Source organism: Phacochoerus africanus, chromosome X, assembly GCF_016906955.1.
Source record: "Phacochoerus africanus isolate WHEZ1 chromosome X, ROS_Pafr_v1, whole genome shotgun sequence".
In the NCBI taxonomy this organism is placed as follows: Eukaryota; Metazoa; Chordata; class Mammalia; order Artiodactyla; family Suidae; genus Phacochoerus; species Phacochoerus africanus.
Window position 1 is genome coordinate 123,730,830 of NC_062560.1, and position 14,736 is coordinate 123,745,565.

The window sequence follows — 14,736 nt, forward strand, 5'->3', positions numbered from 1 at the left end:
TGGTTTATCCCAAGAGATTGGATATAGTTCCCTGTGCCATACAGTAGGACCTCATTGCTTATCCATTCTAAATATAATAGTTTGCTTCTAACAACCCCAAACTCCCCATCTATCCTACTTCTTCCATCTTCCCCCTTGGCAACCACAAGTCTGTTCTCTATGAGATCCTGTACATACAAAATTGGTTTTTTTTCCTTACTATATCAGCCAAAGAACCTGGACAGGAAAAGTTTTCCTGCCCTACAGGACTTCCTGGGAAAATTGGCAATTTCAGGTTTGTTTTAGAGGTTAGGTTCTTTAAAATATCTACCGCTTCATTAAATTATATAGGTTTTTCTTACATTGTTAGCTTAAAGGCCACACAGCTGTATTTTTATTAGAAAAAGAATCAAGAGGAAGAGCATGGAATGAACTGAAATCCATTACTGTCATCCAACCCACAAAGGAGATGCTGAGGAAGACACTGAATCAATCCCATTAAAGTAAGGACAAAGAAGATCATCATTAATTCTTTTGTTTCATAATGTAATGGAAGGCCTGGCTGATGCATTAAGCCAATAAAATAGACAATACATAATAGAAACATAGTCTTTATTTGTAGATGATATGATTGGATGTCTATAGCAAATCCATAGAAACATAATTACTAGCAAAGTTACCAAATAGAAAAAAATAGAAAAATGTAAAAGTATCAGTCTTTTTCTGTAAGCTAAAATTATTCTATTTCCAACTGTGTTCAAATGTTTAAAAGATGCATTCCAAGCTGTTAACAGTGGTTACTTCCAGGAAGTAGTTTGGGAGGACTGGAGAATAAGAGAGGGTGGTATGACAGAGGACTTTGTTTTAGATAAACTTATACATAATTTGAAATGTTTAAAATTATCCTAAAATGTAATTTTAAACATCAGAAACAATCAAGTTTACAATGATCGTCTGCAATTACCTTCATCTAGACTCCCCAGTATATAGACAATTTTATGATACAATTAGACCAATATTAAGTGCCTTATGTGCAATGATAATATTTTGATTTTTTTTAGAGTATGTCCTTATCTTAGGAGATATGTACTGAAATCACTATCTTGAAATCATATCACTATCTTGAAGAGTTCAGTGAAGCATAATTCACAATAGCCAAGACATTAAAACAACCTATATGTCTGCAGATAAAATGTACACTCATTTTACATTGTATCCTCCCAAAGGAATTAAATTAGAAATCATAAAAGGAAGATGTCTGGAAAAATCACCAAATGTTGGAAAATAAAGGACATACTTCTAAATAAACCATGGGCCAAAGAGGAAATCAAAACTCAAATTAAAATGTAAGTAGAAATGAAGGAACCTCTATTTTGAGAACTAGAAGACACTGATGAAGGAAATCATTGACACAAACAGATGGAAAGATATACCATGTTCTTGGATTGAAAGAATCAATATTGCCAAGATGACTATATTATTTAAAGCAATCTACAGATTCAATACAATCCCTATCAAATTACCAATGGCATTTTTCACAAAACTAGAACCAAAAACTTTAAATTTGTATGGAAAAACAAAAGACCCTGAATTGCCAGTAAAGGATTGCCTTTTCAAGTTCTTTTGATATTGGACCATGCCCCTGGCCACCAGAGCCCCATGAGTTCAATATCAAAGGCATCCAAGTGGTCTACTTGCTTCCAAACACAATGTCTTTAATTCAACTTCTAAATCAAAGGGTCATAAGGACCTTTAAGGATCATTATCCATAGTATACTATGGAAAGGACTGTTAATGCTATGGAAATGAACCCCAGTAGAGAACATCATGGAAGTCTGGAAGGAATGCACCACTGAAAATGTCATTGCTGTTATAGAGAAAGCCATGAAAGCTGTCAAAAGTGAAACAATATATTCCTACTAAAGAAAACTGTGTCCAGATAGTGTGTGTGGCTTCACAGAACTTAAAACAGAGCCTACTAAGGAAATCATGAAAGAGTGTGGATATGGCAGAAAAGGTGGCGTGGTGAAGGGTTTTAAGACATGAAACTTGGAGAAATTCAAGCTAATAGACACCACACCATAGGAATTTACAGAAGATGACGTGATGGAGATGAGGGCTTCTAATCCAGTGCCCAATAATGAGGAAGATGACATAGAAGAAGCAGTGCTAGGAAATAAACTGACATCAAACAACCTAGCAGAAAGTTCTGGTTACTCAAGATTGTTTTTGACTTTTTTTTTATGACATGGATCTTTCTATGATACAGGCCCTGAAATCAACAGTGGAAGAAGGAGAAATGAAAAAGCAAAAAGTCAGGCAGAAATTATGATGTATTTCCATAAAGTACATCCAGTATGTCTGCCTCTCTGGCCTCCCCCTTCCACCTCTTCCTTCTCTACCATATCTGCCACCCCTGAGATAGTAAGACCAAGCCCTCCTCCTCTTCCTCTTCGACCTACTCAACATGAAGATGACAAGGATGAAGACCTTTGTGATGGTCCACTTCCACTTAATGAATGGTAAACAATCCTCATGCTGTACAATTAATAAACTTATCTATTGTGTATGTGTGCCAATGTGAAAAGTCTAATAAAAATCTAATAATTGCATGGCAAGAACTTTAAGAAACATTTTTGTGTCATCTTCATGGCTTAAGTATGTGTAATGTAGAAGATTGTATGCAAGACTTGTCTTGAAATGGCTAGTTTATTCTTATATAGGCATAAGGTGAGTGATATTTCATATAATCAATAATGTGTTAAGTTTTCTGTTTTATAACTTTGCTTTCAAAGAATTACATTAGTGTACAATATGCCCCTCTCTCTTGTAATTGGCAAAATTGTGTATCTGCCCATCAACATAGGTTAACTGTTTAAGTATAACAATGTTGACAATACTGAATTATGAATATTACTGAAATATGGTGTGCCATAAAAATTTTATAAGGATTCATTCATTAGTGAATAAGCTATCATATGGATTATACTGGGCTACCATAAAGCAGTCATATTACTGCTTCTTTGTTATCAATGCATGAACCATTATACCTGTAAATAAATATGAATTTATTTTTCATATTTTCATTTTTGATGTATAGTATTAGTAATATGTACAACATCCTAGGTGTTTTGTATCATATAAGACAATATTGCTGTATGTACTAACTGATCATTCATCCTGTGAACAGAAAACACAAACTTATGGTCTTGATAAATGCAGTACAGAATGGTAAATGCATTTTTTCATGATTTTCTTAATAATGTTTTCTTTTCTCTCACTTATTTACTATAAGAATACTGTATATAATACATATAACATATAAAATATGCATTAATTGACTCTTTATGTTATCAGTAAGGTTTCCAGTCAACAGTAGGCTATTAGTTTTTGAGTTTTAGGGGAGTCAAAAGTTTTATGAAGTTTTTTGACTACACGGGGGGTTGGTGCCCCAACCCCTCAGGTTGTTCAAAGATCAACAATATGTACAAATATATATGTGAAATAATGAGTGTATAGTATGTAATTATATATATATATCTTTTATCAACATTATCAATCTATCTGAGGGATAGAGCTATACTGGGGGAGAGCAAGTGTGGGAAACGGAGACAGAGAAAGAGAGAAGGGAAATGTAGATGAGATGAGAAAGACAGAAAGAGAAATAGAAAGGAAGAGGCAGATGGAAAAGAGGGGAGAGAAAGAAAGCAAAATGTTTAATTTTGTCTAATTTTTAAAAGTGCAAAATGGATTGTAATTGTTAATTATGAAAGTGTGCAGGAATATTCAGCTGTTCCACTCCCATGGAAAATAAGAAACAATTACCCTTAAATTAGGTAACAGACTTCATTTGTCATAAATTAATAGAATTTTGTAAACGAGAAATGTGGGGCTTCATTAGCAACATTCACTCAATAGATTATCTTTCTTCTTTTTCACATCATGGTTATGGACTTATTATGAGCTTATCAGATGGACTTATACCAACAATTTAACAATACTTTCCTCATCCCTTTAATATTTCTTGCTCTAGTTCTTGAACCTCTGATGACATAATCAAGTCTCCAAGCAATATAGAAAAATTTCAATGGGGTAAAAAACCATAATATATATGTTCTACTAGATATTTATGCCAGTTACTTTTTTTTTTAAGATTGTAAAACATCTTTTTAAAAGGTCTTCAAACTGATTACTCTTTTCCCCCCAAACACAACAGTTAATTTTGCTTAGTCAAACAAGTAAAATTTTGACATTTTGCATTTGGATTATAGTCTTTATTGATATAAGGGAGGATATCTTAAAAGAGGAAGATAACATTATCATAAAAGTTTGTCATTTAAAAGCAATTGCAGAATGAGAATGATAATATTTTGATAGCTTTCAAGATTAAAAGACAAACACCCTACTGTTAAGATAGTATGCTACTAGTGTTGGCATCCAAAGAAAAGATGACACTTGTTATAATGATTTATTTCTTAAATGTGTCATGTTTATTAAGTAGTAGATTGACAAATATGTCTAGTAATTACAAAAATAAAATCTGTAATTAGAAATAAAGTTTCAGTGAGCAATCCTATTAAGAAAATATTTTTCTATCTCTATTACATTTTTGAATATCCCCTCTATTTTACTTGGGAATAGGGGTTGTGCAGCTTCTAGGATAATGTCACCTATAAAATTACGTCCCCTAACTTCCTCTTTCCAAAAATCTTTATTCTTAACTCGAGGACAAAGAGAAATTTTATAAGCAGTTTAGTTCACCATCCACTCTAAGGCATGTATTTTAAACTGTGAGCTTTGCTTTATTTACTAAAGAACAATGGTGGGTTCAAAGGAATAGAGTAAACAATGACAAATTTAACTGAAGTCTAAATGCCTGTCTTCCATTTTAAAGCAGTATATTATTGTTTAAATTAGAAGAGTGTTTCATATAAGGGAACAACTAGATGTGAGAAAAATAATAGAATCATTTCTCTGTACCCCCAGTCCAGGACTGGGAGGAGAGAAGCAGCTACCTGAGTGGAGAAAAGCCAGCCTGTTGAAGAGTAAGTATCAAACGAGTCTTCCCAATGCCATCTTAATCAGGGGCAATGTAGTCATTATATTTATATTAAATGTAGTATTTAGCATAATCTTTCTATACTGTTATTATCCACTTAAACTTTCTAAGCAAACAAAAGAAGAATAAATAGAAGGTTGGAGAGATATGCAAAAAAATTCCATTACTTTGAGCTTCTTTCTCAAAAATGGAAAACAGTACCAAAAATATACATACATACACAAACATATATAATATGCTTACACCTGCTACACTGAGTAATACTCTTAATATTTCACAACAAGCTTCTGCAGAAGACCTCTGCCTACTATATGTCAAACAATGTGGTATGTATCACAACTCCATATCCTAGGAGAAGGAGAAATGGGGAAAGCTTGTCAAAACAAGATAACAACAGAATTTAAGCTAGAATCTTTTGTAGTGACAGTGTCATTTTACAACTACAGAAACAGGGACCTAAAAGTGAATTGACCTACCCAAAGAAAGTAGGAAAAGCTCTATCAGATTACACGTTTTTGTTCATCTCAACTGTGTATTCAACCAGGCTATTAGAGTTTAATATTCAGGAAAGTGGCAGCAAATCAAAGTTGTTTTCCAAATTTAAAAGATTAACTAAGGGCAAGGTAATCCCTTCCAAACTTTACAGCCCACGAAAGTCACACAGCGACATACTTTCATCTCCTCTATATTCCTGACACTGTCACTCATCAATGGTTTCCATTTGGAAACACTGAGGTAAATATCCTTTCTCAATGTTTCTCAATGGTACAATGCCTTATTAAAAAGACTTTATTTTTTTATTTATTTGGTCTTTTTGCCATTTCTTGGGCCGCTCTAGCAGCATATGGAGGTTCCTAGGCTAGGGGTTGAATCTGAGCTGTAGCCACCCGCCTATGTCAGAGCCACAGCAAAGCGGGATCCGAGCCATGTCTGCAACCTACACCACACTGGATCTGCAACCCACGGCAACGCCGGATCCTTAAACCCACAGAGCAAGGCCAGGGATCGAACCCACAACTTCATGGTTCCTAGTCAGATTCGTTAACCACTGTGCTATGATGGGAACTCCCTAAAAATACTTTATCAAAAGAAGCTATATGATGTTATTTGGTATAACTTCAATAAAGTGTAAGAAGGACAAGATCATATAGAAATATTAGCAGTAGGATAAACTATATAGAAAAATACAAACAAGTGGGAAAAGGGTTGGGGAAGGGCAAGATGCAGTAGGGTAGAGGTAGAATTAAGAGGTACAAATGATTATGAAAAAATAATCTATAAGGATAAATTGTACCACACAGAGACTATATAGCCAATATTTTATAATAACTATGAATTGAGTATAACCTTTAAAAATTGCGAATCACTATGTTGTATACCTGAAACATATAATGTTATATACATCGACTACACCTTAGTTTTTTAAAAGTTTAAAAAAATAAAAACAAAGGCAAAAGACAGACAATCCTTTGAGATAAACTAACTCTGACTACAGTATTTCAAAGTTTCTCTGCTCTTTCCTCCAATATTTCAGGATCTATCACGGAGTACTTAGTTGGTGGGCAGGGAAAGGAGAGGTGGTATCTGATTTCTGTCACCCAGTAATTAAGTAATTAAGAAAACCATTCAACTAATAGATTGAACATTTATTACATGTCAGCCCTCCAGATTCACTGGTTAGCTCTGTTTTACTAAGAACATGCAAAAAGATGAGCAAACCACAAGAACTCAAGGTGACCAGTTAATCACTCTGTTCATCCACTCAGACAACTGTTGAGCATTCTTATTGCCATATGCAAAATATGGTGCTAGGCATGGTAAAAATAACTGTTTGTGGTTGTAAATGGAAAGCCCTGGTAATTTAAGTAAGGATACGACGTGTCAAAACTGTGTTTAGGATCATTCTGTCTGCTACGTGGTAGATGGGTTGATGGATGCCTATGTGGGTGGTAGAGGGAGAATAGATAGAGAACTGGTTAGGAGGAAGTCATAGTAGTTGAAATGAGACAAAAATCCTGGCTTGCATTTGAACAGGGTTTCTAAGCTAATATGCACTATTGATATTTTGGCCAGATCTTTTTTCTCTCCTATGGGAGGCTATACTCTCCATTGCAGAGTGTTTAGCAGCAATCCTGAGCTCTACTAAGGAGCATTAGATGACAATAAATCCTCTCTCAGCTGTGACAATGAAAAATGTCTCCACATACTGATAAATGTCCCCCAGAGGGGGGCAGAATTGCTCTAAGTGACAACCACTGAATGAGAATGATGGCAGTGAGATGGGAGAAGTTAAAGGTTCCTGCATGAGTTTTTGGTGACAGAATTGATATGATTTGGTAATGGATTAAATATAGGAGTAAGACAAATAGAGGAATTAAATTTAGGATGACTAAGGCTTTCATCCTGGGCAAGTGGGTGAATGGATTTAATATGAGAAGGAATGGGGGATTATGATAGAAAGAATGCTAGGCTATAGATAGTACTTACTGAGTTATACTGAAATTACATCTGTATCACTGAACAGACTGAGGTTCTTGGGAGCAGGGCCCAATTTTTATACATATTTCTATGTCCAAAACAGTACCTAATACCAGCATGACTCACTGGCAGATATAGAGAAGTTGAAGAATTCAAGGAAGATTCTTGGATTTCTGACTTGAGACACTGGATGAGTTTTGGTTACATTTCCAGAGATGGAGAGAACTGGAAGTAAACCATATTTGGGATTAGGAGATGATGAGTTCAGAATTACACATATTCATGTGGAGGTGCTTGTTTTTCACATATTAGAGATATTCAATAAGCAAATAAATATATGCATATGGAGCTTAGAAGAAATATTTGTGCTAGGAATATAGATTTGAGAGTCATCAGTCATTAAATAATAAAGTCATTTGAGTAAATGAGATAACCCTAAGAAAGAGTATAGAGTGAAAAGAGGGTAAAGAAAATAATCACGGGGAACACATGCCTTTAATGTATGCACAGACTGTGCCCTAGAGAAGATCGAGAAGAGATAGAGAAGAATAAATACATGTACGTATGCCCATAAACATACACATAATATTAAGATACTGTAGGATGGTAATTATTATCATGGCAAATATTTATTTAGGGCATATCACGTGCCAAGAAGGCTGCTTTTAGGCATTAGCACAGTAAATCTTTCCTGACAACCTTAGGAGGGAGAGAGATATTATTATTATGTCCATTTAACAGATAAAGAAAATGAAGCGCAAAGAGATTAATTAACTTGCCTAAAGTTACATACTAGTAAGTGGTAGAGCCTGGATTCAAACTGTGGGACTCAAGAGCTTATTCTCGTAACCATTATGCTCTAGAGAAGTTAGAGAAGAGGAATGTTTCAAGGAGGAAGAAGTGATAACTTTCAATATATGTCTTACACATCTTTCATAAATTTAGTCTGAATTTTTTATGCTATTATAAAGAGAATTGTGTTTTTTATTTCAGTTCATAGTTGTTCATTGCCAATATGTTGAGGTATAACTGATTTCTGGAAATTAACTTTTTATCTTGTACCATTGCTGATTTGTTTTTATTAGTTCTCATGTCTTGTAGTTTCAAGATTTTCTTCTTTTTAATGGCCACACCCACAACATCTGGAAGTTCCTGGGCCAGGGATTGAATTGGAGCTGCAGCTGCACCCTATGCCATAGCTGCAGCAACGTTGTATCCTTAACCCACTGAGCCAGGCCAGGGATGGAACTCATGGCTCTGCAGTGACCTGAGCTGCTGCAGTAAGATTCTTAACACATTGTGCCACAGCAGCAACTCTAACAAGATTTTCTATATTGATAATCAACGTTTTAGCAAATAAGCATCCTTTGATTCAAATATTTAACCTATTTATTTTTTGCCTTAATGCAGAAATGAGCAAACTACAGCCCACTGGCCAAATCAAGGTCACTTCCTGTCTGTATAAATTAAGTTTTACTGAAACATAATCCTGTCTATTCATATAAATATTGTCTGTGGCTGCTTTCATGCTATGGTGGTAGGAGTTGAGCAGTTGCAAAAAAACTATACGGCCCATAAAACCTAAGCTATTTAATATCTTGCTCTTTACTTGAAATGTTTTCCACTCACTCGTCTTATTGCACTGGTTTGGACTCCTATATAAGAATGAGTAGAGTTGGTTAGGTAGGGCTGACATCCTTGTCTTTTCCTATTAGCAGGGGGTTGAGGGTGAAGAACTTCCCTTCTATTTCTAATTTGATCAATAGCTATTGAATTTTGTCAAATGGTTTTTCTGTTGAGGTTGTTTTCATGTTTTCTGCTGTTAAAAAGATATATTAAAATGTATTTTTCCATTTAAAGCAATCTTGAATTCATAGGATAAACTCCAATGGGTCTTGATTTATAATCTTTTCTTAATCTGTTGCTGGCTTTAATCTGCTAATATGTTAGCAAGGGTTTTTACATTTATGTTAATAGGGGGTTTTTAATTTATTTTACTTATCATATCTTCTAGTTTTGGTATAAGGAGAATCTTGGCCTGATACATTTACTTGGGGAATGGATTTTCCTTCTCTATTCCTGAAAGAGTTTGTGTAGGATATTACACCATTCTTCAATATTGACAGAATTCATGAATGAAGCCATATGGACCTGGGATTTTCTTTGTGGATCTATTTGAAATAATGAATTCAATGTGTTTTAGTGATATGAGGCTATTCAAATTTTCTTTTTGGTTCAATTTTGGTATTTGTGTCTCTCAAGAAATATGTCACTTTCATCTAGGTGGTCAGTTATTAGCATAAACTTGCTAATAATATTACTTTGTCCTTTTTAATGATGTATAATCAATATGATGTCCCCACTTTCACTTCTGGTATTGGAAATTTGTGTCTTCCCTATCATCCTTTCTTTTCCTCTCCTCTTCTATTCCATTTTTCCACTCCTCTCTTTCCTATCTTCCTTCTTCTCTCTCTTCCCACTCTTCCTTCTTTCTCTCCTCTCCCCTACCCTCCACTTTCCTCTCTTTTTTTTTTTTCTCTCTCCCATTCTTATTCTTATGTAACCTTCCAACTAGGGTTTTATAAATTCAAGTAATCTCTCTAAAAAAAAAAAACTTTTGATATCATGTATTCTTTTCAAGTATGTCTGTTTTATAGTAAAAATGACTACTATTTTTTGTCTTTATTATTTCTTTCTTTTATTTATTTTTCATTTAGGATGCTCTCCTTTCCCTCATTTCCAGAACTCAGGTTGTTTTTTTTTTTACATCTTTTATCTTTTCTAACATTAACAATTGATGCTTTAAATTTTCCTCTAAGAACTACTTTAGTTCTATTCCACATTTTTTGTAATGAAGTATAGTTGTTTTTACAATATTGTGTTAGTTTCAGGTGTACAGCAATGATTCAATTATATATTTTATATATATAATTTGTTCAGATTATTTCCTAGTATCAGTTATTACAAGATATTGAATATGGTTCCCTGTGCTACACAGTAAATACTTGTTGCTTATCTGTTTTACTTAAAGTAGTTTGTATTTGTTAATCCTAAACTACTTCTCCTGCCTTTCCCCTTTGGTTAACCCTAAGTGTTTTTCTATCCGTGAGTCTGTTTATGTTTTGTTTGTAGATTTATTCGTATTATTTTTTAGATTCCACATATAAATAAGATTTGTCTTTCTCTGACTTAGTAGGATATTCTCTAGGTCCATCCAAGTTGCTGCAAATGGCAATATTTCATTCCTTTTTATTGCTGAGTAATATTCCATTTATGTGTGTATACCATATCTTTATCCATTCACCTGTTGATGGGCACTCAAGTTGTTTTCATGCCTTGGCTTCTGTAAATAATAGTGCTGCTATGATTATTGGGGTGCACGTATCTTTCTGAATTAGAATTTCATCTTTTCCCGATATATACCCAGGAGTGAGATTGCTAGATCATATGGTAGCTCTGTTTTTAGTTTCTGAAGTAACATCAAGACTGTTCTCCATAGCAACTGCACCAATTTACATTCCTACCAACATTTTAGGAGGGTCCCCTCTTCTACATACCCTCTCCAGGATTTACTGTTTGTACACATTTTGATGATACAAACAGTAAATGAGCAGTGTGATGTGCTATGTCACTGTGGTTTTGGTTTGCGTTACTGTACTAATTAGTGATGTTGAGCATCTTTTCATGTGATTTGGTCATCTGTACATCTTCTTTGGGGAAATGTCTATTAAAAGTCTTTTGCCCATTTTTTTTAAATAGGGTTTTTTTTTTTTATTGGAGAGAGTTGTATGAGCTGTTTGTATATTTTGGATATTAACCCCTTTTCAGTCACATCCTTTGCATATATATTATCCTGTTCCATACACTGTCTTTTGGTTTTGTTGATGATTTCTTACACTTTAAATTTGATTAGGTCCCATTTGCTTGTTTTTGCTTTTATTTCTTTCATTTTGGGAGAATGGTCTAAGAAAACATTGCTTTGTCAGATTAACTGACCACAAGTCTGTGAGTTTATTTCTGAGCTTTCTATCCTGTTCCACTGACCAATATTTATGCTTTTGTGCCAGTGAAACACTGTTTTGATTGCTATAGCTTTGTAGTATTGTCTCAAGTCTTGGAGTCTTATTCCTCCAGCTCCATTTTTCTTTCTCAGGATTGCTTTGGCTATTCATGTTCTTTTGTGTTTCCATACAAAATTTTTAATTTTTTATTCTAGTTCTGCAAAAACTGCCATTGGTAATTTAATAGGGATTGCACTGAATCTGTAGATTGCCTTGGGTAGTATAGTCATTTTGACAATATTGATTTTTCCAAACCAAGAGCATGGTATATCTTTCCATCTGTTTGTGTCATCTTTGATTTCTTTCATCAGAATCTTGTAATTTTAAGTCTTTTGTCTCTTTAGGTAGGTTTATTCCTAGGTATTTTATTCTTTTGGATATAAGGGTAAATGGGTTTCCTTATTTTTTTCTTATATTTACTTGTTAGTATATAGAAATGCAAGAAATTTCTGTGTATTAATTATGCTTCCTGCAACTTTACCAGATTCATTGATGAGCTCTAGTAAATTATTCTACCACAAAGGAGGTAAGAATATATAATGGAGAAAAGACAGTCTCTTCAATAAATGATGCTGGGAAAAATGGACAGTTACATGTAAAAGAATGAAATTAGAACATTCTCTTACAGCATACACAAAAATAAACTCAAAATGGATTAAAGACCTAAATGTAAGCCTGGATATTACAAAACTCTTAGAGCCAAACATTAGCAGAACAGTCTTTAACATAAGTGATATCTTTTTGATTCACCTCCTAGAGTAATGAAAATAAAAACAAAAATGAAATGGGACCTAATTAAACATAAAAGCATTGCACAGCAAAGTAAACCATAAACAAAACAAAAAGACAACCCACAGAATGGGAGAAAATATTTGTAGACTAAGTGACCAACAAGGGATTAATCTCCAAAATGTAAAAATATCTCAGGCAGCTTTATATATAAAAAAAACAAATAACCCCCAATAAAAATGGGCAGATCTAAATAGACATTTCTCCAAAGAAGACAGGCAAATGGCCAAAAAGCACACAAAAAGATACTCAACACTGCTAATATTAGATAAATGCAAATCAAAACTACAATAAGGCATCACCTCACACCAGTCAGCATAGCCATTATCATAATGTCTACAAATAATAAATGCTGGAAAGAATGTAGAGAAGAGGGTACCCTCCCACACTGTTGGTGGGAATATAAACTGTTGCAGCCACTAAGGAGGACAGTATGGAGGTTCCTTAAAAAACTAAATACAGAACTACCATATGATGCAGCAATTCCACTCCTGGGAATATACCCAGAGAAAACCATTAATTCAAAAAGATACATGTATCCCAATGTTTATTGCAACACTATTCACAATAGCCATGACTTGGAAGCAATCTAAATGTCCACTGACAAAAGAATGGACAAAGAAGATAGGGTATATTATTCAAGGAATATTACCAAGCCATAAAAAAGAATGAAATAATGCCATTTTCAGCCACATGGATGGACCTAGAGATTATCATACTAAGAGAAGTAAGTCAGAAAGAGAAATGAAAATATATGACATCACTTATATGTGAAATCTTAAAAAATGATACAAATGAACGTATTTATAAAACAGAAGCAGGAGTTTCCGTCGTGGTGCAGTGGTTAGCGAATCCAACTAGGAACCATGAGGTTGCGGGTTCGATCCCTGGCCTTGCTCAGTGGGTTAAGGATCCGGCTTTGCAGTGAGCTGTGGTGTAGGTCGCAGACACGGCTTGGATTCCACGTTGCTGTGACTCTGGCATAGACCAGTGGCTACAGCTCCGATTAGACCCCTAGCCCGGGAACCTCCAAATGCCATGGGTGTGGCCCTAGAAAAGGCAAAAGGACAAATAAAATAAAATAAAATAAAATAAAAGTAAAACAAAACAAAACAGAGGCAGACTCACAAATTTTGAAAACAAACTAATGGTTACCAAAGGGGAAAGGTGGTGGGGAGAGATAAATTAGGAGTTGGGATTAACATATACACACTACTACATATAAAATAGATAATCAGCTGAGCTACTGAATTGCACAGGGATCTCTACTCAATATTCTGTAATAACCTATATGGGAAAAGAATCTGAAAAAGAATGGATATATATATGTATATGTATAACTGAATCACTTTGCTGTGCACCTGAAACACAACATTGTAAATCAACTATACTGTAATATAAAATAAAAATTAAATTGAAAAAATAAAAAATTAAGATCAACAGCAAGAACAAAAAAAGGTAGAGCATTTTAATCACATAGATTAGATTTTCTCAACTTTTTTATGGCCTCACCAGCAGCTTATGGAAGTCTATGTGCTATGCACCAGGCCAAGCATCAAATCTGCATGTCTGCAGTGTCCCAAGCCGTTCAGTCAGATTCTTAACCCACTGTGCCACGGTGGGAACTCCTAGATTATGTTTCTTTACATTCCACCCCATTTCTATTTATGATTGTCATATATGTCTACATTCATCAAGACCCCCAACAGACAATGGGGGTCTTGAATCTTATAAAAGAAGAATGCTATTCTTTTATAAGAAGAAAAGAAGAAAGGGAATGATCAAAGCTCAAGTCCCTTTGTTTGTTGCAGAAAGAGGTCTGAGTCTCAGATAGTACAGAGGGAGAAAGTCCCTTATAAGAAAGGGGCTTATAAGCAAGGGACTTGAGCTTTGATCATTCCCTGACATTCCCCTGATTTCTTATAAAATTTTTTAACAGCCATCTTCATTCTTGGATTGAGCCCATACAGTGGATTTCTATTTAAAGTATTATATTTTTCAGTTCTAACATTGGAATTTTATTCATTCTAGATTTTTCTTTTATCTGTCTCTTCAGAGAATATGTATTTCCATTCATTTCGGGTATATTTTCCCTAACTTCATGTTGCATAATCATAATAGCTGCTAGGCAGTCTTTTTCCCAAGGTTTTATTTTCTTTTTACCTTTATTTTTTTTCTAGTTTTATTGAGATATAATTGACATATAACATTATGTAAGGTTAAGGTGTATAATGTATTCGATACTTATATATTGCACAATGATTATTACCATAGCATTAACTAACATCACCATCATGTCACATAATTATATATATATATATATATATATAATTTGTCTTATAATTCCTTATAATTCAATCTAAGTTTCTT